This window comes from Semicossyphus pulcher, unplaced genomic scaffold (genome assembly GCF_022749685.1).
Source record: "Semicossyphus pulcher isolate SPU_LCO1_2020_fin unplaced genomic scaffold, fSemPul1.0.p SCAF_14, whole genome shotgun sequence".
Lineage (NCBI taxonomy): Eukaryota > Metazoa > Chordata > Actinopteri > Labriformes > Labridae > Semicossyphus > Semicossyphus pulcher.
Window position 1 is genome coordinate 22,928,211 of NW_027211648.1, and position 27,326 is coordinate 22,955,536.

The 27,326-nt window shown below is 40.5% G+C and overlaps 1 protein-coding gene across 2 annotated transcripts in view; it reads right to left on the reverse strand.

The window, feature by feature from the left end:
* The window catches only part of lrfn5a (leucine rich repeat and fibronectin type III domain containing 5a), a 118,872-nt gene extending 92,036 nt beyond the window's left edge, over positions 1–26,836 (reverse strand). The window contains exons 1-2 of one of the 2 annotated variants that reach the window (XM_069662070.1): positions 26,762–26,836; positions 25,875–26,658 (exon numbers count right to left, since the gene is read on the reverse strand). The gene's annotated coding sequence lies outside the window, so the exon portion shown is untranslated. Of the gene's footprint in view, positions 1–1,338; positions 1,375–25,874; positions 26,659–26,761 lie in introns of those variants that run through there. The other variant, XM_069662071.1, reaches the window with a different exon arrangement.
* Positions 26,837–27,326: the final 490 nt, after the last annotated feature.

Genomic DNA, 27,326 nt, shown 5'->3' on the forward strand with positions numbered 1-27,326 from the left:
GAAACAAAGTCTTATCATCTCCTACTTGCTGTAGCCGTTAGCGCTAACGTGCACCGGGGCGAGGTGCCACTGGTAACGGGAATACACACACACACATTGTGGGCTTGTGGATCCTGCTGGCCAGTTAAATGCTTAGTCTACTGGCCCGGGGGCTGAAAAACATACTGTCAGGCCACCGTGCCAGTGCTTATGTCGAGCCCTGCTGCCGATCATTTGGCGCATGTCATCCCCCACTCAATACTCCACACATTTCCTGTCTATCTTCAGATATCCTATCCAATAAAGGCAAAAAGCCAAGAAATTATCTTTCAAAAAAAAAAAAGAACTTGAATCCTTGCATGTTTTCATTGTTACTCAAACAGTTAGAACACAGTGTGAATCAGTTCATTTTCAAAATGATAGATCACACAATTCCCAAAATGCAACTACAATGTATCTTTCATTTCATCTTTTCAGCTCACATCATTCAAACTCCAAATTCCAGTTTGTAAACTAATGTCATTTCCATGACTAATCTGTGAGTCAAAGCAACAATAAGAACAAAGATGATTTGCTTGAAAAAGCCACAGACAAGGTGTGAAGCCTGCTTTTCCAGGCTTAGATACACACATTTAAAAATAATGTCAGAAAGCACATTTTGTAAATGTAAGTGCATTTGCATTCAAAACATTTTGATTATCAGGAACAATTACTGGCCATTTATCTGTGGTTATAATCACTAAAAGCCTCCCACCTCTTGATGAAAGTGATTGAGTGGGTTAATATAGTTGTGTTCTGTGTCATGGTGTGTCATGTTGTGTGTGTGTGTGTGTGTGTGTGTGTGTGTTTGATTTGTTTGTTTGTCTGGATATGTACATGTGCCATCATGCTCTAATTCCCTCTGTCTCATGTTGAAACATATCAATTATGCCTAATCACTTGTGTGTTTTCCCCTGTGTGTGAGTGTGTGATGATGTTAAGCGGGATCCATTATGCCCCCTGTTTGTCAAGGAACACAGAGGCATGGCTCACCGCCAAGCCTGAGACCTATGAAACGCATGTGTGTGTGTGTGTGTGTGTGTGTCAGTGTGCCTGCCATAAACAGGAAATTAATTCAGACTTTACCATGGGAATTGTAGGAAGACAATGTGTTGCTTTTTATCAGATTTCCCCAAAAATCATAATGAAATTAACAGACGTGGGCGCGTTTAATAATTTATTCTAACTGTGGAGGCTGCAAATTGACTAGCGCATGAGTGTGTTTACATGTTTGTGCACTCATGTATGTGTGTGTGGAAGTATGAATGAAAGCAGAGCTACTTCACAGTCAGGCCTCAGGCTTTCATTGGCATCACTCACTCTCTTTTTTTTCTCCAGTATTTGTGATGCTCTCTCGCTCCAATCTGAGTAAAAGATCTGCAATGAAAAGCAGATTGACAGAAACACTATTACACTCCGCCTTTGTATCTGTTCTTCACTCTCTCTTTGTCTTTCTATCTGTCTCTTTATTGGCGTCGTTATAACTCAAATGAAGAGGCTTGCATGCAAAGTTAACCCACTGCCATATTCCCATTAGCAAACAGCCACAGACACACACAAGCACACACAGTAGGGGTACTTAGAGAATTGGCAGTGAAGCCGCTCCCAGCTTGCCCACTGTGAACTGAATTGAGCTGTACAAACAACATTTAACAACATTTTGTTTCCAAGGATCCTTTAAGAACCCATGAGTAAAAAACGCCCACGGACTCTGCTTAGAGCTATCGTTGGTTAATGTGACACATGACATCATCAGGGAAATAAAAGCAATCCCATGTTTGCTTTTTTCTCCCCAGTGACACAAAGGTCTGCTTGAAGCTGAAGTAAAAGTTGCACTTAAATTTCAAGCCAGTTATTTTGAGCCAAAGTCTGCCAGCAAACATGGGCAACAACGCAAGTTAGCATCAAGCTGCTAACTGCAGGAGAGCAAATTACAAGCTGCAACAAGAAATGTAACTAAGAAACATAGCTCCTAGCATGATGAGATAATAATTCCCAATTGTCATGTGTAGATGTACTAAGGCAGGAAGAATAATTGAGTTAAAATTCATAATTATGTGGTGTTTACTAGTATTGATTGCAATTTCTGCACCTCTTATGGCGTCAGAGTTAATTTCATAATGATTCTTACTGCCTGAATTTAAGCCAAAGTTAAGTGACATTGCTTTCTTTTGTTGAACTAAAATAAGCAAAACATAGCTTTACATGTAAGTGCTTATGATTATTTGTTAACTAGATAATTGTTTGCTTGATGAGTCTCCAAAAATGTAGGGGGGATTATTAAGAGAACACCCAGTTCTTTCCACACCACTACAAGAGTGGGTACATTTATGAAAAATAGTCAACTACACTTTCTGTCAACTAAAAATATGTCCTCTGGACATTTATACCACTCACAAAACAAAGCACCCTCTTCCTTCCTCTCATTGTCCTTCCTCCTCTTTCTTTTAGTGTTGCTTCTGCATTCCTCCTCTCTTCTCTCCTCCCTCCACTCCCTATGTCCCTATTTGTCCTCTGCTTCTCTTCTTGACTGATGTGTTGTGATGCACACTGTTTCTTATTTGACCTCCACTGTGCAGCTCCTCCTTCAATATCCATCTCTCCATCCAAGTGACAAGTGCTCCACTGCCTCTCCTCTGCCACTCCATCCCTTCTTTCATCTATTCACATTTTCCAAATCTGACTTTCTCGTGTTTCCTGTTTCCTTTTCCTCTTTACATTCTCACCTCTCCCCTCCCTCCCTTGCGACTTAACAAGCCCCCTTTTTTCTTTTTCACACTTTCTTTTGTCTCCTTTCCCCTTGTTGTTCTCTCTCCTTGTGTCCTCCTCTCAATTACCTTGTCTGGACAGCATCTGGCAGGCTGGCCTAGTGTGCGTGTGTGTGTGTTTGTGCGTGCGTGCAGGTGACCAGGTGTCTAGGATATGCTGCACTGGGTTCTTGTCATTGCGAATGCAGCAGCTGCTAACAGATAACAAGAAGCTGGCTTCCCCACAGGTTTGCAGACAAATTAGGAAAGCAGTCACATTATTCAGTCAGGACCTTTCCTGTGTCACCCTGGGCTCCATCTGATACAAATGGCCACATGTGGGGGGGAATAATCACCATCTAATCCAATCAGCTAATGGATAAAAGAACATCAGGCATGTAGATCATCAAAGAGGCCTTCACTTCAGTCAGTTGTTTTGTTTTGTTTTAAAGTCACTGATACCTGATATATTTTTTCAAGATAGTTCATGTGCAGCGTGTCAAATAACTGCAAAAAAAACATTCAATAATTTCAATGTAAATTGATGATCCTTGGGTTTTGGAGTCTTGTCAGACAAAACAAGAAAGGTCATGACTTCCCCTTGGGCTGAACAGCGGTAGACATTTTTTGGACAAAAAACGAAGGCATATAAAATAATGAAAATGAAAAAGTGGATTACAGCTATAACAGCTTACCTCCAAGGCTCTGCATAGGCTGTTTTATTTTGAAAATTAACTGGATTATCCCTCCCGTTCTTGTGTCTGACTTCCATCTGCTATGTGCAGCTTGACGCAGCCATGCAGCAGCTTCTTCAAAAATAGACTAGGTGCTTATTTTTAGCGGGGCAGAGTGGAGAGACGCTTCCTTGATGCTTTTCTGAAACCCTCTGCGGCAAATCCACTGGAGCATTATCTAGAGTGCCTGTCATCAGCTCTATCAGCAGTGTCAATTGCTGGGTCAACCTCGGAGAGCTCGGCTGGTTTTGACTTTAACTTTTTTTCAGCACTTCCAATTTCGCTGCCATTTCAACTTCCTTCAGTAAATTTATTTCCACTGTCGCTTCAAATACAACTCAGGCCGCTTCAGTAGTTCAGCTATTTCACAGATTTCCAGTGCAGAGTTTACAGTAAAATAGGATTTCTAGTTTTCTTTTCAATGTTGGCATTGGCAGGAAGTGAAAGTTTAAACTCTGATTGAGTCAACCGGATTGGATTTGATAACAGATCAAGATAACAGATAAAAAAACTAGCGTGGAAAGGAACATCTTCTGAACAGAGACCAAGCTACTGACCTCTCAATCCATCATCAGTGACTGCACAGCCTCCTCACAACAAAAATAAACCTCTTCCTGTAACTTGATGCCACACTTCCTTTGTCAGCTACTCCTTTTATATCCTCAGAACCTGAAGTAGGTTTAATGTAACTGGGGACAGACTGAATGCAAATCACTCATCTACTTCAAGGCCCGCCTTGCCAAATGAGCTGATGGTTGAGGGATGAAGAAAGGATGAAATGGAGAAAAAGATTAGAAAACCTGATGATCAACTTCTTACAGGGTCTTTTAAAGCCTCTTAGGCCCCTTCACTCTCTCTCCCTCTCTCTCACTTTACCTTCCCCGCCTGTCTCTCTCATTCTCTGGAACTATTGAATAAATGATGAAACTCAATCTAGCTCCGCAATCACTCCAGTATTTTGTTTCCTTTCCGTTTGCAGCGTGTGTTACTGCCTCTCATTCGTGTCTCTGCAGTTGAACAAAGAATGGGGTTGCAATGTTTTCCTTGCGGTTGTTTGTCTTGCAATATTCCTTAACCTTTCATAGCCTGGATAAAATACCCCACTTGTGTTGAGTAAAGAAGCAATATACTTTGAGGTTATACACCTTCACTGTCACCTCAGACTTTTGTTTTTCGGGGGGTAGGGAGCGGGGTCTGGCAAAGTACAAAGTAGACAAAACAAGCAGAGTGAGTGTAAAAAACATACCCAAAAAGGGACAATTTAATGATCAATGTTCATATAAGTAAATTTGTCATTACATATTCATGTCGAATTGTACTTGACCAAACCATATAGACTTTGGGTTGGCTGATATTGTTGGCTGATATGGGTCTATCACTGATATATCCTTATCTGCATATGTATTTTCCAACCCGCACCGACATAGAAACTTATATTAACAAACATATGATGCAGAAAACAATGCTGGGGATGATATAATGTTGTTTTCCCCGCAGAGCTGGTTCCATTGGGGACAGTACTGTCAGCAATAACTGAAATGCATGTAGCAGAGTCTCAAATAGCTCAGTTTTGTTCTCTTTGGCGGCACCTATGGCGATAAACGGTAATTGCGGGAGCACACTTCCCAGATATCCAGAAAGTGTCGCATGTGTGACGTCCATGGTTTGCTCCTGTTGTAACTCTTGATTTTCCTCGCTGACGGTTGCTTTCCTTTTTAGACTGTTTGCCTTCATCTGAAGTTGAAGTTGTATCTGTAGTCATCCATCTTTTCTTTGTTTGTTCAGCCATAGGAGATTACTGTACTCGCAACACTTGCAGAGACCGGAAGAACAGCCGTTTAGCTCCGCCTCCCCTCTCTGGCAGACCAACCACTGCTGAGTGATGGAAAACGTGTCACTGACTGGGCGCCGCTTGTGATTTTTTCCGCCAAAGTCGCACCAGACACCCAGTCATTAATACTCTAAATGCAAAGGCTTTTATCAGTGGGCCATAGGCTCAATCACCATTGTGTTACCTCATTCGGCAATAGATAGTGACTCAACAAACATTTATTTAGACAAAAAGTATTAAGATTATAACTTTAATATTTTTATTTGTGTAAGAAAGAAGCATTCTTATTACCTTTGCATAGCCATATTGGTGCAAAATCAATGCCCAATCTATTTAGAAAAGATCTATTTTCATTCCAGTTCATAAATTCACTATATGGTCCACAATATTGATAACCAGGGAATTTTGAAATCCGCATCACTCTCAAAAATCTATATCTCTCAGGTTTTATTACATTATATAGGTAACTTTACTAAGCCAGCTAAGAAGACAACATAAAAATACATAACCTTGATGTTACTGAAGCAGATGAACTCACTACTTTTCTTATCCTAGCCAAAAGGATTTGAATTATCTGCTGTTACTGATGCACTTCGACATCACCGCATCACTACTAGAATACAAAAGAGGTGCTTGGATCTAATAAAGCATGTCTGGGTGGAAAGCAGCACAGATGCTGCAGCTAAACTCCTGCTGGCTGTGGATTTTACCAGGATAAACTCTTTCCTTGAGGCGACAAAAACACCCCTTAAGTCAGAAAAAGATCCTCATTTCCATGCGTCTGTCTTTCTCCTGATAAGTAATGCCTTTTATTTTTGATGGCGAAGAAGTTGGTTTATTTATTCATTTGAGCCTGTTTAATATTTTTACACCCTGTGGATTTTTAGACACGGTTTAGTAGGTTGTGTTCTTTTATCTAAAATCTCTTGGGGACCGTCTCAATGTCTCTGTCATCGTTAAAGCTAATACAATATAATACCCTGCTGTCCTTGTCAATCCATCTGTCTGCCTCTTCCCTTATATCACCCGCCCTCCATCTCCATCTCCATCTCCATCTCTCCTTCAATTTCTCTCTCTTTGTCTCTCTCTCATTCCCCTCTCTGTCCTCTTATCTGATGGAGTGAATAATTCATGTCTATTCTTCAAGGAGGCTCTTTGTTCTACCCCCTAGTGTTTTCTTTAGAAGCACTTGGGATAGTTTGAGCGTGTGCATGTGTGCAGCATTTGTGTGGTTGAATGAAGTCTTCTACTTTTACTCTATTCTCACACTCGTACATATGCTGACACAAACACACAAACAGAGACACCAGGCTACTGTCACAGGCAAAAACAACCTCTTGTTCCTGCATCACAATTGTTATTTGTGTCCCCGCATCTCTGTCAGACAAGAGAGAAAATTCAACTAAGTACTCATTAATGTGTTTGTGTAGCTTTCATTATATGTGCTTGGTGATGTTGCGTATTTGCACATATTGGTACTATATGGTAGAATCAAAAAACTAGTGTGTATAAGCATATAACAATGCTAATTTTAGCCTCTGTGCATGTAAGAGACCATCTCAAATGAGCACTTATATCAGTAGTTACCACAACACTTAAAAACAATGTCTGGCACTGGTTTAGCTCAGCGGATAAATCGGCGACCATGTACAGAGGCTATAGTCCTCGATGCGGTGGCCCCGGGTTCAACTCCTGCCCTCGGCCCTTTGTCGGTCATCCCCGCTCTCTCTTCCCCCATTTTCCGTCACTAGCCACTGTCCTCTCTAAAAAATAAAGGCATAAAAAGGAAAAGAAAATAAACTATGTCTGGTGTGTATGAGTGTGTATTATTGAGGATGACGGATTATAATAGTTTGGAACTCTCTAAACCATCTGTCCTGAATACTGATGTAATATGTTGGCTGCCTACACACACACACACACACACACACACACACACACAGACACAGACAATATCCTTTATAATCAAATCATCTACTGATAAACTCAAAAATCATCCTACATGATGGACGCTGATTAAAGTATAATTCTTTCTGCTCAAAGCTTCTTCCTGTTAGAGCCTTCCATGCTAGGTTTTTGCTGTACACATACACATACCTCAGGTCCCCACCCGTGTCATAATGGCTAGGGTTGGGCACCATTCACATTCGAACCGGTAGCCAATACCTGGAGTTTGATATAGGTACATTTCTTTTTTGGTACCTGTCATATGAAAAAGGATTTGAGTCCAAACTTCTTCATTTCAACATTACATTATTTACAACATTCCGGACACCACATTAAACCCCTCCCTACCTCCCTCGCCCGTCTCAAACCTGTCCTTGCATTCTCCAGCCCGTCACAATCTGTCACCAGGGCATAGCGTGACAACGCTGTAGCGTGTGACTCCGAGGAGTTGTAGTGCTGCTGGAGCGCAAGAGAACAACCTTCTGCACTTTTTCTTTTTTCCAAGTGAGGGAATAAAATATTTGCAAGTGGCATAATCCAGGTGAAATGACTCGATTATCTTTTCATCAGAGTTTGAAGATCCAATCAAGTCACACAGAGAGCCAACAGAAAGAAATGGAATAGTAGAAGTAATCATATTGACATTCACATTGTGATGATAAACATCAACTCAAAGGTTGAGTGAAATTCAACAAAACATCTCACCTTTAAAGATGCCACTAGCCATTATGTAGCACAATAAAGTACATTTTGTTCTCCAGTCTACGGCTGGCTATTGTTGAAGTGAAACGGCATCAGAGCAGCATCTCCATGCATCAGAACTTTCCGTCAGAATGTAGGTTCTGTATGTGGTTTTATTTGGTCATTATAGGTTATTGTTCTTTAACCAACCTGTTAAGGCAGGTCGCCACCTACCTAGAATCTTGTTCTGTTCAAGGTTTCTGCCTGTTCAAATGATTTTTATTTCTATAGCCGTTGCCAAGTGATTGCTCATGGTGAGATGGTGGGTCTTTGCGAATAACGTTAGAACTGCACTGTGTAATGTGTCATAATATATCTCTGCCGATTACATATGCTATATATTGACTCTTGACTTGAGCACTTGGCCTCCCAGTCCCTGCAGAGTTACTGTACTTGAGGGCTCAGATTCAGACTTCAAAGTGATATCTTGAGGGGTGTCTGCAATTTTGATTAATGATACACGTGTCTGAGTGATATGTTACCAGCCAGCACTGCCTGTTTTGATTTTATCATACAATTATACATATGCATCATGTCTGTCCTTTCAAATTTCACCAAAGGCAAAAACAAAGGTAACAGATCCAAAATCATGAGAGAGCAAAAACAACACAGAACACATCAAAGACATACCCATGTCAGCCACACTGGATAACAATCAAACAAAATTAAACACAGATTCTATTTCTCTTTGATATTATTATGACAGGCGAAGCTGTTCAAGGTCCAAATGACAGAGATAAAACATAACAGCAGCTGTGAATATATATAAATATGTTCATGCTAAATGTATTTGTTGACCAACTACATCAATACATATATTTATCCAGCTTCAGTGACAGTTCTTAGAGTTCAAATGAACTTACAGTAGCATTAGCAAGTAAACTGCCAAACAAACTATTAGGCTAATAGCATTAACCGAGAAATAAAAAATTCAGCCAAGCTGGTTGCCCTGCTTCACACATAAGCTAACAGCACGATCACGAGTCTTTTTACCCTGCTGCTGCCGCTTCTGTATTGGACTTTGTTGGAGAGTTTGCCCTGCAGCTTCTCAATCTTTTCAAAGAGAAATTTCAATCTTTGTGCCAAGACAAGTTCAGTTTGTTTCTCTTTCCATCTGCCTCTGACTTGGGGCACCATTTCCATGTATGATATACGGCTGAAAATATGGCTGCCATATGACTAAAGAAATGTAACAATCCTCATACTCACCAAGCCCACTGAGGAGCCCACGGCAAACATCAAGTGTTCTCGTCCACCAAACAAAAGGTTGAGTTAATTTCTGTTCTGCTGATTGGAATCACTGCCACTCCACCGTCTACGGCCTGGGGGCAAAATGAATATTCATTCAACCAGTTTAGACCCTGGTCATGAATATTTATAATGGTTAACACCAGATATGCAAATAAGCCAGCAAACCCAGCTGGCTTCAGATCACGACATAATGATCACACACACACATGCATGGACAAACACACTCTCAAAAAAAACAAGCCAACACACAAACACACATTGTGATGTCTCCGTATCTGCAACATGTCTCACACATCAAGCAAAGATGAGAAGAGTGTAGCTGCCAAAAAAAGTGCAACAAAAATTCCCCTAACAGTTCTAATAAAAAACATTAAATATGGCAGGGAAGTAAACTAATCAGAGTAAGGCAATACTTCTAAACTAATCCATGAATGTTTGACAGTTTGAGGGTCTGATGCTCAACAGTGGCTTACAGTCAGATTAAAGCTCATCCCACGGTTGCTGGCAGTGGAACGTTGCCAACACCTTTCACCTATTCCCTGTAGTACAAGGTGGGCTGATAAAAACGATTAGATTGAAGAAGATTACTGCCACATAAACACGGCAGAGAAACAATAGCAGTGCCCACAGAACACTCTCAAAGTTCTTGGAAATCAATCCAGGTCACCACTGAGGGAGAGTTGGTACAAGACACTTGACTACTGTGACACTGAACACAGATTTGTGATAGAATGCTGTGACATTCAAACGTAAGTACGTTAAGTAAAAATGTGCCAAAGCACACAAAGAGCAGCTTTTGCTTGGATTCATTCTCTTTATGTCTGCATGCCTGTTTGCAGAGCCGAATGTGAATCATAACAAAACAACTCAAAGTAACTACAGTTATACTAGCAGCTATGTGATGCTGTATTTACACTGCAGAGCTTTGAGCTATATGATTACATCAGCATGGTTTACCTTGGCAGGTATAATGTTGACTACTCACCTACTTAATTAAGCATATTGGCATGCTAAAATTTAGCTAAATGTATCCTCTAATGAGATTTTTTTTTTCTTTCCTTTGATCCTTATGATCAGATTCAAATCAGAAGGAACCCCCAACACCACCATAACAGCGCGCACACACACACACACGAAAGAACTAGGGCCCTGCTTGGATACTGTAAGCACCTGAGATATTTCCTTTGAGCCAAATCCTTGCTAACAGGCTTATCACGCCACATACCGTGTGCATGATTGTGTATGTGTGCGGTCTTTTGCATACCTGTTAACATGCAACACATGACACATTAAAAACACGCACACACAAACACACACACACACACACATACTGTATATATGCCGCACACACACACACGCATGCACACAGCTTTACTTTTGTTCTGATGTGAGATTAAGGTCAACAGGCCTGTTGTCTGTAAGCTCCACATCACCTGAGATCACACACTCACAGACAATGCAATTATTTGCTGTATCACTGTCAGTTCACAAAATCATCTTTATGCAACTCCACGCCTGCATCTCTATATACTGTTGTAGGCTATCTAGTGAGAGGCAAGTCAGGTAGCTAATTATGCTGCCTCAAATGCCTTAATGCATTTATAATCAGCAGTGCCTAACAGCCTTGAAAGTAGCAGCATTGCCTTTATAGCTCAGTGAAATCCAGTGAAATCCTCAAAGCTCGAGTAATTTATGCATTCGGCCCTGCTGTACCTGACGAAAACAGCTGCAGCAGCATCGGATTTGTTTTACTGTGCAGTCAGAATGAGGTCATACCCAGCGACAAAGCTCAACTGGGTCACAGGCTGTGACTCACTGTATGTTGCAATATACCTGGACTCAGTAAAACACACACCCAGTGAACAGGCATCAGCAGAGAGCTCTCTCTGACTTGGACTGTTGAGCATGTATTACTGCCAAGCAATTTCTTTAAAACTGCTGGTGTGTTGGCTTCATATATAAAGGAATATAAATGCACTGCTAGTCTTTAACTTGACCTAATGGGCAGCTGTGGCTCAGTGTTAGAGTCAGTCGGAAGTCAGGCGCTTCGATCCCCGGCCCTTGCATTCCACATGTCGAAGTGTCATTGGGCAAAACACTGAACCCATTAGTGTTTGAATGAGATTAGTTAGATCCTGACGGGCAGATTGGCACTTTGCACAACAGCCTCTGTAATCAGTGAGTGTGTGTGCAAAAAGGTGAATGTAACATATAGTTTAAAAGCGCTTTGAGTGGTTGGAAGAATAGAAAAGTGCTATATAAGTGCCATCCATTTACCATTTATTTACCATTCTATAAAGTATATGATGGCTTGCTTTAAAAGGTGACTTTCAGACGTTTTGTGTCCTTGTGTCTCTGTCTCCCTCTGTGTTCTTGTTTCCTTTCTCCTTTCCGTTTAAAAGTATGTAAGAGCTTTCCTTGTGTTTTTTCATAGCTTTACCTCTTACCAGGTCTCCATTATGGAGAGGATGTAATGTGGCTTTATATATAATTTTAAATACAGAATTTTTAATAAATTGGTCTATATAAAAGATATAAAAAATGTCACATTAGTCTGTTGTAACACACCTGACCACACCCAGCTGTAATGCAGAGGTGTTAGTACAGTCATGCATTTCCCCTTATAACATCCAGTGGCACCCAGGCTCAAAATAACTGTCGTCCAATTTAGCAATATTATGATCCATCATCATCCATATCAAAACAGTGTTGCACAACTGTGTTTTGAATGCATGTCTAAATATGTACATACAGGTATTGCTAAATGGATGCCTCACTCATCCATCTCGAGTAAATGTGCTGACTCATCGTGTGTTGCTGGTAAATGGTTGAGTCATGTTTTTGTCTTAGATCCCAGAGGACAGCTGCAGTAATGTTATACATCCTCTTATCAGCCCACTTGCTGAGCGCGTGTGTGTGCTTGCGTGTACGTTGCTGCATAAATAGATGTTTTTTCGTGTGCATGCTGTTCTCTGCAGTGTGTGAGAGAAGCTCTCGCAGTGTGTTTAAGAGTGTTTGTGTTTACGAATGTATTCTCTACAACTCTCTGCCTCTTACCCATTAATCATAATGTATTCCTCTCTTTTTGCCCAGCAACATGCAGCATGCTACTGATACTGTTAGATACAAAGATTCCAAGTCATAACATCAGGTTTAAAGAGATATTTTTGTATTCTAAAAACTGGGATCTATTTTTAAAAGTCCTTGCGTTTGACACTGATAGGCTCGAATTGTTATTCAAAATGTCTGACAACATTTCAAAAAAGGATCTCTACAGACATAGGCCATTTTTTAAAGGCGAGATCTTTGGTCTCCACCAGACTCTATTGACAAAAGCAGTAATTTTACCTTGTGACCACTCAAAGCTGCTTTTACACTACATGTCACATTCACCCATTCACACACTCATTCACACACTGATGGCAAAGGCCTAAGTGCCAATCTCCAATCAGATCTATGCCCATTCATACCGGACAGCTATGACAACCGGGAGCAATTTAGGGTTCAGTGTCTTGCCCGAGTACACTTCAACATGTGACTGTAGCAGTCAGGGATGGAAACCCCCAACCTTCCGATTGAGAGACGACCGACTCTACCACGGAGCCACAGCCGCCCCAATGTGGCCTAAAATTCACCTATTTATTTTTAAACCCAATTTGGACTTAATATAATGTTTGGAAAGCTCACTAGCCACATTTAACACAATAAAGAAAACAGCTGGTCAGAGATCAGTGTTCTTCAACCCAATCACTCAATTGTGCATTGAGTGACGATCAAGATTTGACACTACCAACTATCACAAGCAAATGTTACCTCGCAAACCTTAGCTGTTCTGTTATTAAAAAAATAAAGAGACCCGTACATTCTGCTGTTCACAACAAGGTCTTCTCCAACTTCACTTCTCTTGCTCTTCTCGCCTTCCTCAGCCATGGCGCTAGCTAACTTTGCAGTCTCCACTAAATTGCCTGACAGTACCTGACAGCTGGGGTTTATTCTAATTGGAAAAAAGGTTTGAATGAATGTCCCATTTATCCAGAGCTGCTACCATGGACTGCATGAAATAAGATGATATATATGGAGCTGAAATAGAAGCTAATATTGATGTCCCTTAAAAAAGCAGTGAACAGTATAGGTATTAAAGCCTAAAATGAACTAGTGTGCATTTAAGTGAGGGTACCTCAATACTAAATACATTTAGTTTTGTCTATACAGCATCCTGCTTCCATCAGCCTAAATGGTTTTAAAGAACACAGGTTGTCTAATAATTAATTTGTCTTATTTAACTCAGGTCAACTCTCATACTGCAGTTTGCTGTATACAACATAAGGCAATTTAATGCAGTACGTCTGCTGTTATCTGGTCTGGAGACTAATGGATTTAACATGAATAGATTACTGAACAGGCCTCAGGGCCCAAAGGGTCAGGGAGCCCATTAGCAGATATGTGATAAAGTTAATACCTCTGTGATATGACTCTCAATATTTCTTGAACAATAGGATTACTACAGACAAGTTTTTTTTCTGCATGTTTTTATCTTTAATTCAATGCCTGAATAACTAACAATTCATCCCACAGTATTTCTCTGACTCTGCATTCTCTTGTCTGTAGGTATGTTGCAGCAGTGTTATGTGCTCAAATTCATCCTCCAACTAACTTCCTTTCAGTCTTCTCAAGTTGCTCTGTCCACCAGCAGTTGATAGTTTTTATTAGGAAATAATTACCTGGGTTCCTCAATATCATATGACTGTCCTCTAAATTTACCGGCAGCTGTCTCCAACCACACAAATATCCTTTAGCCAAATAAATCAAGCCATCAGATTTTTTTGGTGAGTAGCAGCTTGCTGAGCTCAGGTTATTGCCAAGAAGAAAGGATAAAAAAGAAATAGTAGTAGTGCCAACAGCTAGGATTAGCTGGCTGCTTTTTTTAGTATTTGGTGTAAAGGCTGGCTAAGTGGGAGGCAGTCATTTGGAAGTCTTGATGCTTGTAGAGCAGATGGCTAAACCTTAACTAGCCAGAGTGAACAGCCTACTGTAGATTTGATGTAAAAGCCAAGGCTACATAAAACGTAAAGACAAACAAGCTCACACAATACCGACACAAAACCAACTTACATACCTATTCAAATCAAAATACAAATAAGTAACGCTTTATGATAATCATAGATAGTGTCATGGCTCTTTGTTAAAAACCAAACAATGTAAAGAGAGTGGACTTTAACATCTGAGAGTAAATAGTAATGGTGAAACTAAGGCTTTTGCTGGTCCAGTTGGACCATGACAACAGCTCTAAGGAGAACGGAGTTGAAACAACCAGAGACCAATAGAAAATGTGTTTGGGAAGTACACAGATCTTCATGGGACACCACTGGGTCCACAGGCATTTTGTATGTTAACTATTAGCCTACAACTATTGCTGAGAAAATGACAAACTAAACCGAGCACTGGCTACCATGGAGCAGGTCTTCTCAAACTGCTAGCATTGTTTGTATGGTTACTCAGGGCAAAGAACTTTGATAAACAAGACAACACCCTGTTTTTCCAATAATAATGTTAAATGGTGAACAACAATTCAACATTCTAATCAGCAGGAGAAGAGTAAGGTAGCTGTTAGCAGCCTGTGTGCTGCAGAGTCCATGGTTTGTTTGGCTCAGGAATCGGCTAACAGAGCTTAAAGAGCTTCCAGCTAATGAAGCTAAGTGAGATAATAGAGCTAGCAGAGCTAGCCGCCAACAAAGCTAAACACACAGCAGGGCAGTTTCTGTTCAAAGGACCATAAAGTAATACATATACACGAGGAACTGCATTTTAATGGGATGAATGCATAGCCATCACTATGTACATGAGATTATTTTGAACCTAATGGGCACATTGCATAGCAGCCTCTGCAATCAATGTAAAATTGTGTGTGTGAAAGGGGAAAGGTCACATGTGTAAAAGTGCTTTGAGTGGTCGTTGGACTAGAAAAGCGCTATATAAGTGAAGTCCATTTATCATTTACCAATCCCCTGCGGAGAAAGAAAAAAGTGGAAATTCCTACAAAGAAAAGGACAAGAAATCCACCTACAAGAGCTTTATTCTTGTTATCAATATAATGTTCGGCAGTTGATCAATACGTGTTTTGATGAACAGCTAAAACATTAAAGCTGTAAACAACAAATCTGAGACCCTGACATGTTGTGTCTTTATCCCACAGAAAATGGAGAACCTTTTTTACACATCGTCGATTTTCTATTGTATTTAAATCATTTGATAATAGTACCACTTACAGTGTACATTATTGGCATTTTCATTAACATATTTAAAAAAACAAGTTGGATAAACTGCTGTAATGCAGGATACTTTGATTTCCAGTAACCAGCCAGGGTGCTTCCTACTTGCTACTGAGACTGGTGCAGCATGGACATTGAAATTATGATGGCAAAAAGAATAATTTCCTTTTAATGAAAAGAGAAATGTCCTCAAAGATGATGAAAAACTGCTACTAACCAACAAGATACAGAGACAATACTTGTTGTCAATCTAACTTTTGCAGTCCATGCCAACAACGACAAACAGTCATGGCTGCTAGCGACTGAGAGAAAATGAACGCTTATAAAACCTGTCATCAAGTGGATTGATAATCCCTGGTCATGTAACAGCCCCTTAAGGGGATGGTTGGCGAGGGGAAAAAAGCATTATACACAGTAGAGTAATTAAATGTTTACAGTTATTCGAAGAGCTTTTGAAACAGCAACAGAAGCAATCAATAAGATGCAGTAAACAGCTGAGCTGCTTTTTATTTATTTCTCGAACGTTAAATATGCAAATCTTAATTAGATAATACGCTTGCTGGAAAGAAACACAGAAAAATCTAATGTTAACAGTGAGTGATCCCGACAGATGTGATCACCATAAATGGTCAACTGTACTATCAGCTGTTCATATGAATGGCATGTATTTCATTAACATAAGATGAGTTTCATGAGCCACACGCTGTTTCATAAATGGGAAGGGTTGAAGAAACACATATGGAGTCACACCCTGCATTGTGGTTTTCATTCAATTTAAAATCACAAAGAAAACCCTACACACCCTCAATGTCCCCTCCTCACTTTGGATCACTGGTCTGGAAGAGAAAAGGAATAAGGTCTACTGAATAGCAGCCTATACAGTGCAACGTACCCATAGCTGACGCCTGCTGTGTAGCGTTAATCTGTGTGTGAACAGATGGCACTCACTAACAAGTTAGGCTAAATGTAGCTACTGTTGGCATGGGCCAAGACTGATCCCTGACTTCCTGATCCCAAGCCTCTTAATTAAATGCACCATTTAATCTAGTCAGTTTTCAGTCCGGCTGTTGCCCCAAACACAACACCGTTCATCACTGATGACCTGCTTGTCCTGGTGGTTGGAGCGTCACACTACTGAAGTAATTAGAATGACAGAAAGCCTCCCATTCACAGGCATAGCATTCACGTAATGATCATTATCATTACCAACAATTATTGTGTTTGCTGATGACTACTTTTTTTCTGTCATATTTCTTAGGTCATAATTATTGGTTCTTAAGTAATTAAAATGGAAACTAATACACTGTTTAGTTTGACAATCCATATTATAAAAAAAATGCCTCTACAAGAACCTTAGAAAGACAGCCCAACCCCTAGTGATATTGATGGACCCGTAACTTAGGAGGATATACTGCTGTAAACAAGGACACATGCTTTATATGGACGTTTACACAATATGTCATAAAACATACAGTGAAAACTGTCAGCCGTCCATATGCCCTGTAATGTCCAGGATCCTTTATGACTCCAGTAGTTTATACTGAGCCACTGGCTCTATAGAACTTGGTGCCATTGTTGTCAGCCTGCCCTCAATTTAGGATTTATGCATCTCCAGAGTGAGGAAACAAAGAGGACGCATCACTGCAGATGCATCACACCCTGGACACAATATTTTCCAGCTTCTTCCCTCTGGTAGGAACTTCAGAGGACTGATGAACAGTTAAATCAGTCATATCATTTCCATAACCACGTCACACTAAGACATTCAACAATATCTGAAATTCTTGTACACAACACTAGCATGTTTAACTTTGATACAATATTGCACATAACACAACAGCAAAAACAAAAAAAATATGTCTTTTTGTGCCATCTACAAACTTCTAGTACGAAAGTCTCTGAACAGACACCAACACAATAGGTACAAAAATAATGTATAGATTCATGATGATTAATGATCCCTTTCAATCATCAAGAATGACTAACTTGAAGTGTGACTATGTCCTCAGGCAGTGGCTGCATTCTGTAGCTGTCCATGGTGCTGCTTTACTCTTCAGCACAAACAGTTGTTAAGTAGAGCTGTCCGTGGTCCTGGAATATCTACCTCAAGCTATAGCTGCATTATGTCGCTACACATAACTTAATATACACATGTACAGTATTACAAAATGGCTCACTTTGACAATGCACTCAGAGAGTACTAGAACAAATGTTTTTGTTGTCATATACTGCAGAGCATCTGTTTAAATAGAATACTGCCTATAAGGTTCAAGCAGTGACTCATTGCTTTAGTCTGATGAACGGTCTATGAACTGTAGTCCTTTTGATACAAAGACTCTCTTAAGTTTCCCAAGGACTCTGAGTCCTACATGGTTATTCAGTTTGGATGTGAACACTGCCAAACACACTTACTGTAAAGCTCAACAAAACCAGCATTTTAACCTTTTTTTTTACATTTCTAAATCTACTCCAATAGATGAAAGACGACTTATAATTTCAATGAGGTTTAGCCACAATGAAGGCTTTATCTTATCCTGTAACATTTAAAGTATCATCTCTTAGTATAACTGTAGGTTTTATCTTTGCTTCATTTATGCTATCTGCTGTTGCTGTACTGAGCCACTTCTTCATTTACTGTCCATAATCTGCATGTCTACCTTGTGAATGGAGTCTTATAGTTTAACTTCTGTCAGCATGTGATACCTTAAGTATTGTGTATAAATAATAAGAGAAGTATCACTACAATGTATTCATTTTATTAAATCTATAACTATAACAAAAATAGCTGGTCTTGAGAAGGAAGGGTGTTTTTTTTTTCTTTTTATTCCTTATCTAACCTGACAAGTTGAGAACATTGTTATTTATGGGAATGGCTTGGGGGAGTATTTTCTAAAAATAAACCAACACTTAGACTATATAGGAGAAAATCACACATAGATTTTGCCTACAACTGCAGTTACTTGCAGTATACTGTATATACAATGGATGGATACAATAATTTGTACCTGATCCTTTTAAATGAGGTGGATAAAAAACACTCTACCTTGTTGGAAAAGAAGGAGACTAAGAGAATTAGAGAATAGTTTCCTGTTCTTTCAAATAGTCTCTAAGTGCTCTCTAAGCATGATCTTTGGCAGTGGATTGCGATGCTTTTATATGCCATGTATTTGTCATAGTTTGCTCTCCCACTAGCTCATTCTTGTCATGCTATTTTTAACAAGCAATACCATTTTCACAGGTAAAAATGGTGGGTTTTGTATGTAGGCCCTACTCTGACACAATGTTGTGCACCATGGACAGAATATGTTGGTTAGGCACAACATACAAATGCAGGTCTGCAGAAAACACAGACCACACCAATTGTCAGCATGCTTTGCTGTCAGAGGCTGAGGACTAACAGGCATCTAGAGTTTCACAAACTCAGCAGGTCTGCATCTCTTCTGAAAGCAGAGACAGGTAACAATGCACACAGTAAAGCTAACTGGGAGGCTACTATGTGCCGGTAATATCAGGCTACATCTGAACATTACATTCCGTTATTGTAGTTCAGATATGTTAACATGTGTAAGATATCTTGTTAAATGTTTGTGCCCTAGTCTGATCCTGCTATGGCTTTTTCTACAAAAGGAATTTCTCAATAATCTTTTTCCAGTGGCAATACTACAAAGCAACTCTCTCAGCATATGAAAGCTTTCCGCAGCACTGATGTTTCACACATTTCACCCTTGGGATTTTTTTTGTTTTTTTTTTTTCAGAAAAGCTACTGTACTGTTGGCTTTGGCTTTTGTAATCTAAAGCAGAGTTTTATGGATGGTGGGCCACTTTAATAGACTGAGTTAAATGTCTGGTGGGGGAATCCCCTGGTAACAACTGTGTTGCAGTATTTATAATTAGTATGATAATGACAAGGGAATTAGGTCCTGTATAGGCTGAAAAGCCTGCATGACAAAGTAAAAATAAACAGAGATGACTCATGTTAATAAGTACATTTATATGCAACTCGTTAATAAAGCCTTTATACTGGCCCTAACAAGAAATACAGTGTATACAGACATTATGTTGACACTGTTCTTGTCTACAGAGCAGTCTAAAGACAGAATAGGAATGTTTCCCTTACGATAAAACAAACACAAATAATAGCAAATACCTGCTCACATACAAAGTAATGAAAAAACAATGCATAAAATGATGTCATTGTATTTTTGCATTTTTCCAAACATTAATTGTAACTGTTGGTTGTATCGATACATGTACTATGATTCAAAGCATTAGTTCCCAATCTTGATGTTACCATGTTATGATCACATAAATGTAGCTTTGTTTAAAGGGCCCACATGTCAAAAAGGGTTATTATCTGTAAATACACTGATTTATGCTTGCTTATTATGATGATGTATAGACAGCAATTCATACAGACAGTGGATGCGGGCAATGAGCCAGAAGACTGTCTGTATTGTGTCACATTCACCCACAGTTATCTGTCCTGAACACAGCTCATTATCGCCCGACATGTCTCACATCTGTCATGTCACCCACTCCTCATGCTCACACCATCACACTCACACAGACACACACGTATACACAAACATCTTCCCTGCTGGCATCCTAAAGCAGGATCAAGTGTCAGACATGTCACGGATGATTTTTAAACAGCAGGTGTTCAGAGAGAGGCAGGTTGGTGGGGCGATCAGTTTGCCGAGAGAGTTATTTAACTTACACAGGAAAAAAGGGTGTTAAAAGAAAGAAAGACAGAAAGACTGCTTTTAACCAAAGAACCACATAACAAACAGTATATGTGATAGCCAAGTAACCTCTATTACAAATAGGAACAGTTGCATCTACCACTGCAATCACAGTAGATGAGATTAAATTCCAAGAAGATGCCTCGCACACAACAACATCAACAATTTACAAATCTATTCTAATGTAATTAACGACTTTGTAATGGATTGTACGCAGGAACTTAACTAGAGCTACCACCCAGCTGAAGACTAATCCTGCCTTGGCAGGCTATGTATTTGGCGTTAATGTGATTCACTAACGTGAACAAAGCAGTTGTTACGTTATAACATATTACAGATTACAGATGGAAACCACTGCAAGGTGGCTAAAATAAAGGTACAGTAGGGCTTAGCATCCCATGTGAGGCATGGGATCTTCATTTCATTCAGTCGCAAAAAAAAGTTGTTTAAATCTTATGTCAGGGTTAATTCAGCTTCAAACAAGAATCAATCATGAGCAACACATTTTTCCATATAAAACTGGGTTTTTTGGAATGCAAAAAAAAAAAAAACGAACTTGAGGAAAGATATGTAGCATGCTCAGTTTGAGTGGTGAATCCAGTATAAACCAGTCAAGCACAGACACAGTATAGCTGACCGAATTTTCAAGATTATTAGTGCAAGATTGTTCCTGGGTAAAATATGAATGTCTGCATCTAGATCATTCAGCAAATTAAATGCCCGACACATACTTCATCAAGTTGTTGCAAAAATCCAATCCATGCCCATTGATATGCAACACTGCTCACAAACAGGGAGGTTAGGAGAGGGAGAGCTATAACGGCCTAAACGCTTGGACAAATTCTTAGATGACTGACTATATAAATTGCCCAACCCTGTATACCATGGAGCATTGTCTGTAGACTAGATCAATGGCATCTCCAAGGCAATTCTTAACTTGCTTTCCTCTCACTTATGTAGTTGTACTCATCTGAAAAATGCTGGAAGCTATACAGTCTTTGCTCTGTGACCCATTCGCAAGACTTATTTTTATAAGTGTGTCTTGAAATGGGGAAAAGCGGGTTTTGTACGCTGCTCCCGCAGCTTGGAATCTGCTGCAGGGGGATTTGGGTCTGGGGGAGTTGATCTCTTTAAATCTTTTTCAAAGAAGATTGAAGCTGCTGGAGGAAGATGCATCCGGCTGTAGATGTCTTTCTGCCATGTGACCCAGGATATGTTGACCCAGGGTATGTTGACCTTTGACCTCGTTTTGTGTTGTATGTCTGTAACTTTGTTGAAGTTTTTGTGAAGTTTGGTGCTGCCTGTCTTGGCCAGGATTTTCTCATAAAAAAAGATTCTTAATCTCATTGAGTTTCCTGGTTAAATCAATTATTATAATGATAGATGCTGATTATTATAATGATAGATGCTGTTAATAGCCAACCCAAGTTCTAATAACACCTGTTAGGTTTTTTCATTCATCTGTAGTTTAGACCAATGGAATGGTGTCAAACTCAGTTCTGGTTGTGTAAGAAACCCTTTTCCATGCTTTTTTCCCCTAAAACCTTGAAATGAAGTGGTCATCAAAGAGTTTGATAGTCAATTCCGTTTTTTTCTGCTAAAATCAATCAAAAACGGATTCTCTGCTACTTGTTTTTAGTGTGAAATTGAGCCCAGGCATTTCTCCATTTGATAAATTCAGAGAGAGTTTCAGCCAGAGAGGCCAGTCATTCATGTTTCAGCTGGTAGTTTGGTTGAGTGATGGAAAAAGGAAAGATTGTTTGTCTTTGTTTTCTCCCGTCAGACTCAGTGATGACATTTTAAAGACATACTGTTTTACTTGATAATAACCACACACTCACATGCACACACACACACACACACACACACACACACACACATAAATTCAGTCACCCACTGAATCAACCCAGATGTCCGAGCGTCGGGCCAGCCTTCTATAAGGCCTGCCTCTCCACTGCTAATAGGAAATGTTCCCTAACATCTGTGGTCTCCATCCCTATCTCTCTCTCTCTCGCTCTCTCTGTCTCTCTCTCCTGCTCCCTCTGTCTGTCTCCGAGCCGTAGAATAAATTGAATTAGAGCTCCACCACCCACTCCACAGGATCCTGCAGCCCTCTGTCAGATAGCTTAACGGAGAGAGGAAGAAAAAGAGAAAGTCGCAGAGAGAAGATAAACAGAGGGCAAGAAGAAAGACAGGTATAATAACCCCCCCCCCCCCCCCCCCATTCCTATAAAGAATGAGTCCTTTCAGCCTCTTTACCACCCTGCATTACAGCCTGATAAGAGTTAACACAATTTCCATTTTGGAGGAGATTTGTGAGGGTGAAAAGAGAGGCAAAAAATAATGAGAGAGAGGCGGGAATTCAAGATAAGAGTGATATTGCATATGCCTCACCTCAGTCTTCACCATACACACCATTATGGCATAGAGAATGATCTTTCATTATCAGGATAGTAACACACAAAAACACACAGCGAGTCACACCGCGGACCAGATGGCACTTCCAACACTATTCATTTGGCACTGACGCCACTACAGCAAATTAAATGTGAATAACTAAGTGAGAGTCAGGACTAGCTTTAAAAGAGAACCTCTTTCCTTTCCTGTCTCACATTGCCCGGTAAGAACTCAACACATAATCCGTAACATAAATGCACTGCCATTCATCCCGAACCTAATGGCACGGCAAACCACTCCTTTTAGGCATAAATAGGAGGCTAAACACAACTAAAATGGAGCGAAAATCACCAGTTTCTCTCCCTCGCTCAGTCACCCACACTCTTTTTCTAGAGCCAGGGAAGCATTTGCATAATGCCTCCATATCCACGGGCCATTAGCACCAGCATGAGTGGCTCGTGTGCATAAATTTATTGCCTTGATCAATCAATGCGAGCTACTGTACCAGTACAAACCGATGCAGCTCCAATCCAGCAGAAGATAGAGTCAAGGGAACGGGGGAAAAAACATGTCATGACATGTCAGAGTCCTAAATTAGAGACACATTAAACTCCAAAGTAGACCCCAGTTGGATAATGTTTGATTAAAGGTAATTTGTAATTAAAATATTTTCTACTGAACATTTAATTGAACAGCTTCTCATTTGCTGAGGAACCGATAGAACTCATAGAGCATCTTGACAAGCTGCATTACTGTGCTATATGGAATCAGCACCGCCATGGACCTCAGACGCCTGCAGAGAGTGGTAAAGACTGCAGAGAAGATTGCTTTTATCCTCAGGCCATCAGACGGCTCAGCAGATCTAATCCAAAGCCCCTTCCTCCACCCTAACCCACCTCACTGTACAGGAAGCAGCACTATGCGTCTTCTTTGTATGTTACATGTTTCCCTTGTATTCAGTGAACATCCTTGTTAATGTGTGAGGCAAAGGAAGCATTACAGAGTTGTTAACAATTTTGCTTGACTTGACCTGTCTTTGCAAGAAGCTTTGTTAACAGAACCCACTTTGATATCTACAGAGAAAAGAGTAGATGTTATTATTTTCAGTGCATTTGCTCTGGAAAACAAATTTGAAGGGGTATTACTCCTGATCGAGGACCATGACTGTGCAGTCAAAAACTATTTCCAGATAAGTCACAGACATGCCCATTGGTCGAAAGAAACTTTGCATGTCCAGTTACTTTCATTATTTTCATCACAACATGGTCAGTAATCTTAGAGTCAGTGACATCAACCTCTATATTTCCAATGAAAAAGCCTCCTTGATGCCTTTATAAGCCCTTGTTCTGTTGTGTGTTATCTCACTCACAGAGAATACATCCCAGCTAATGAACCAAGCAGAAAAATCCATAATCCAAATGTATGAAACAAAGAATCAATTCATGCTACTGTGTTTGTGAGGGGCTTCCACATGTAAGCTGCAATTTCATGCTTACAACCTTCCAACCATTCAATATTGAATGAAACATTTACATATAAAAAAACATCCTTTTTGAGATGTTTGGTCATAAAGGCAGAAACATCCAGGTTTGCATATAGGAGACAATGACAGATAATCCATTTCAAGGCTCACAGTTTAAACAGATTTCCACCAAATGTGTCCTGTTTCCTGCTCCAGCATTATGTTTACAGTAACCAAGGTCCTCCTTGCTGCGAGATTAGCTCAGAATTGGCTTCAACCAACACAAAGACAAAGCGGAACAATGGATACAAATGCAAGTAAAAGCTTGAAAACAATAAAAAGTTCCATTTGTTTGACTCAGTTCTTGGTTTTTAAATATGATAATTTGTCATTTGAAATAGAAGACAACATAAATTAGCACAAAATAAGTTCAATTACAAGTGAGTGATATGCAAATTATTATTGATATCAAATTAGACATATCCAAAGTCAGTGTGTGGGCGAATGCTGAATGGCAAATATTGACTGAAATTCACTAGAAAGTGCAACATTTAGTCGTCTGGGAGCAGTTCTCAATGGAACTGCATGTGCTGGCTCCTGCTCCATTCACTGGTGTTATATATCCAGTATTGTATGTCAGGACAAGCTCATGCGTGGACGCAGATTGGAAACTTATAGCACCCCGCGCGCGCGCGCACACACACACACACACAGAGAGGACAATGCACAAGCTCCATCATCATCTGGCTTTGTGCCAGCAAGGTATAGGGCTGTGGTTCAGCGCACGCGCACACGAACAATAAGCCCACAAACAAACGCTTATTATGCTATTGTTGCTGTTGCTGCGCATTTACATTTTAGTTTAAAGTCGCGCAGGTTACGAATATAACTATATCACACAGCATTTACACTACCAGGGACACATTAACACAATACCCTGTCCCTTCTTCATCTCTCAACTCAATTCAATTCACATGCTTTACTGAAGAGTCTCTCTCTCTCTCTCTCTCTCTCTCTCTCTCTCTCTCTCTCTCTCTCTCTCTCTCTATCTGTCGGTCCAGGTGCAATCCTGGCGCACAAAAAATGGGGCGCAGTACGTAGTGCGTCTGTACTTTAACAACTGGTTATCTTGAAAGGCTGCTAATAAGATCCTGCTGACACAATCAACATCTGTTTTCAGTTGCTGAAGACGGGCAGCGCGCGCGCATACAAGTTATCTTTCATTCTGGCTGCACTAACACGCGCTCTTACGTGCGCGCGCGTACACACAGACACACTGACGTTAATTCACAGCACTCAACTGGGTGCAGAGCTGCTAAAAATTTAGTCTACTGAAACTAGCCTGCCTCTGCGTCCACCAACCACGGTCTCAAGCGCGTGGGCGCCCACAAACACACACAGGAAGAGAGAGAGAGAGAGAGACCCTATAACTTATACTGGGCTTAATTTTGACCTTGCGATGTTCTGTGTTGGATTTTTATATACAAGCACCAACAGTAGCACCTTCTCTCTAACACCCACCCACCCTCTCTGCCTCCCCACGCCCCATCTCAGCATCCAGACTAAATATCTATACAAGGAAATCTAGAAATAACTCTACCTCTGCCCACCATTCCTTTGCTTCACCAGACACAGTCAGAGAGGAAGAATTATAAGAATCTAAAACATAGGTGGACAAGGGGAGGAGGAAACTCAGCAGTCTTTATGCACGTATGAATAGAAACAGAAACTTTACCTCTTTCCGGATGTTACGGTTCCTTTCTTTAGTTCCTTTCGTCAGTGAGAAATTGTCTTCCCAAATCCCATAATTACAAAGATAGCGGTCACTGTAGTTGTAACTCCACACAAATAGGTTCCAGATAAGAGAATATGCCCCATATATATCGAGGTAAGTATGCGTAATATCCTTTGGGTGGTTGTAAATTCCGTATAGGTTTATTTTTCAATCCTGTCTTCCAGAGGGGTGCGTCCGTTTTGCATTCTTACAGCGCCCGACGACTACATCCCCCTCTTCTCCCTCCTCTCTCTTGCTCTCTCTCCCCGTCTTTTTCTCCCGGTTTCATCCCTCCATCCGCGGGGTGAGGGAAGAATCCCATCCGAGAGAAACTGAAATGATCCCCCCTCCCCTTTAACGGCTTCTTGTCTTCTCTTTTTCACCTCTTCTTCCCGGCAGTGCCTCCTTCCCCTCCTCTTTTCCCGCCGGTCGCTGTCCTCGCGCAGGTGAAATCGGAGGAATTCCACAGAAAGATAAAATATCCCAGGCGAAAGGGCGGAAAAGTCTAATTATTCCAATAAATCATTCCCGTGAGTAGAGCAGAGTTTGTTGGTGGTTAAACACTCCTGAAAATCCACAGTAGAACCTTCCCTGGTTGGACACCGTTAAAGCTTTTTAATGAAGGATTTTTGGAAAGACACTTGACAGTCGCCAGCTTCTACCTCTCCACTCTCTCTCCGTCTCCGAGTCTCTGCTTACGTCGCTCACCCTCTGTTAACTCGACTCTGTACGTCTCCTCTGCAGTCTGGAGAAGATCAGAAGAAAAAAATTTAAAAAAAATCGCAATTTTATAGAATAAAATCAGGACGATGTAACACCCAAGTACAGCCGACGTCCGTTACTCTCACCGAAATCCTCACGGCACTGTCCCGCTGATCCCCAGTCCTCCCCACCGGTCGCTTCTCCTGCACCGTTAATCCACACAGCGCAGCGGGCAGGACAACTTTCAGGTTAGATCAAATAAAAGACCGCGACTTCCTGCTGACGCTTTCAAAATAAAATCTATCTATCACATTATAAACGCCTATATCTTTAAATGCTGTGTATGTCCTTTTGTATACATAAAAAAAAACACACACACACACACACACACACACCAGCGAGGCACGTGATTGGTCCAGATGAGTGGGTTGGCCTTACCGGCCAGGAGCCTAAAATCTTATGTGGCAACAAAAGCTCCAGGTTCACTGTGTGGTTGCTGATGGATGTGATGGATTGGACTGAATTACTTACTACTCCTGCTGGCTTATACAAGGGATCTATTTTGTTAATTATATCCATTAATTAATTAAGTGTGCGCCTATGCTATTTGTAGCCTATGTTAGATTCAAGATGCTGAGTGTCACTCCAGTTATACAAGTACAATCATGTGAAATACTTATGCTGGGATGCTCGGATTAGAAAGGATAAAAT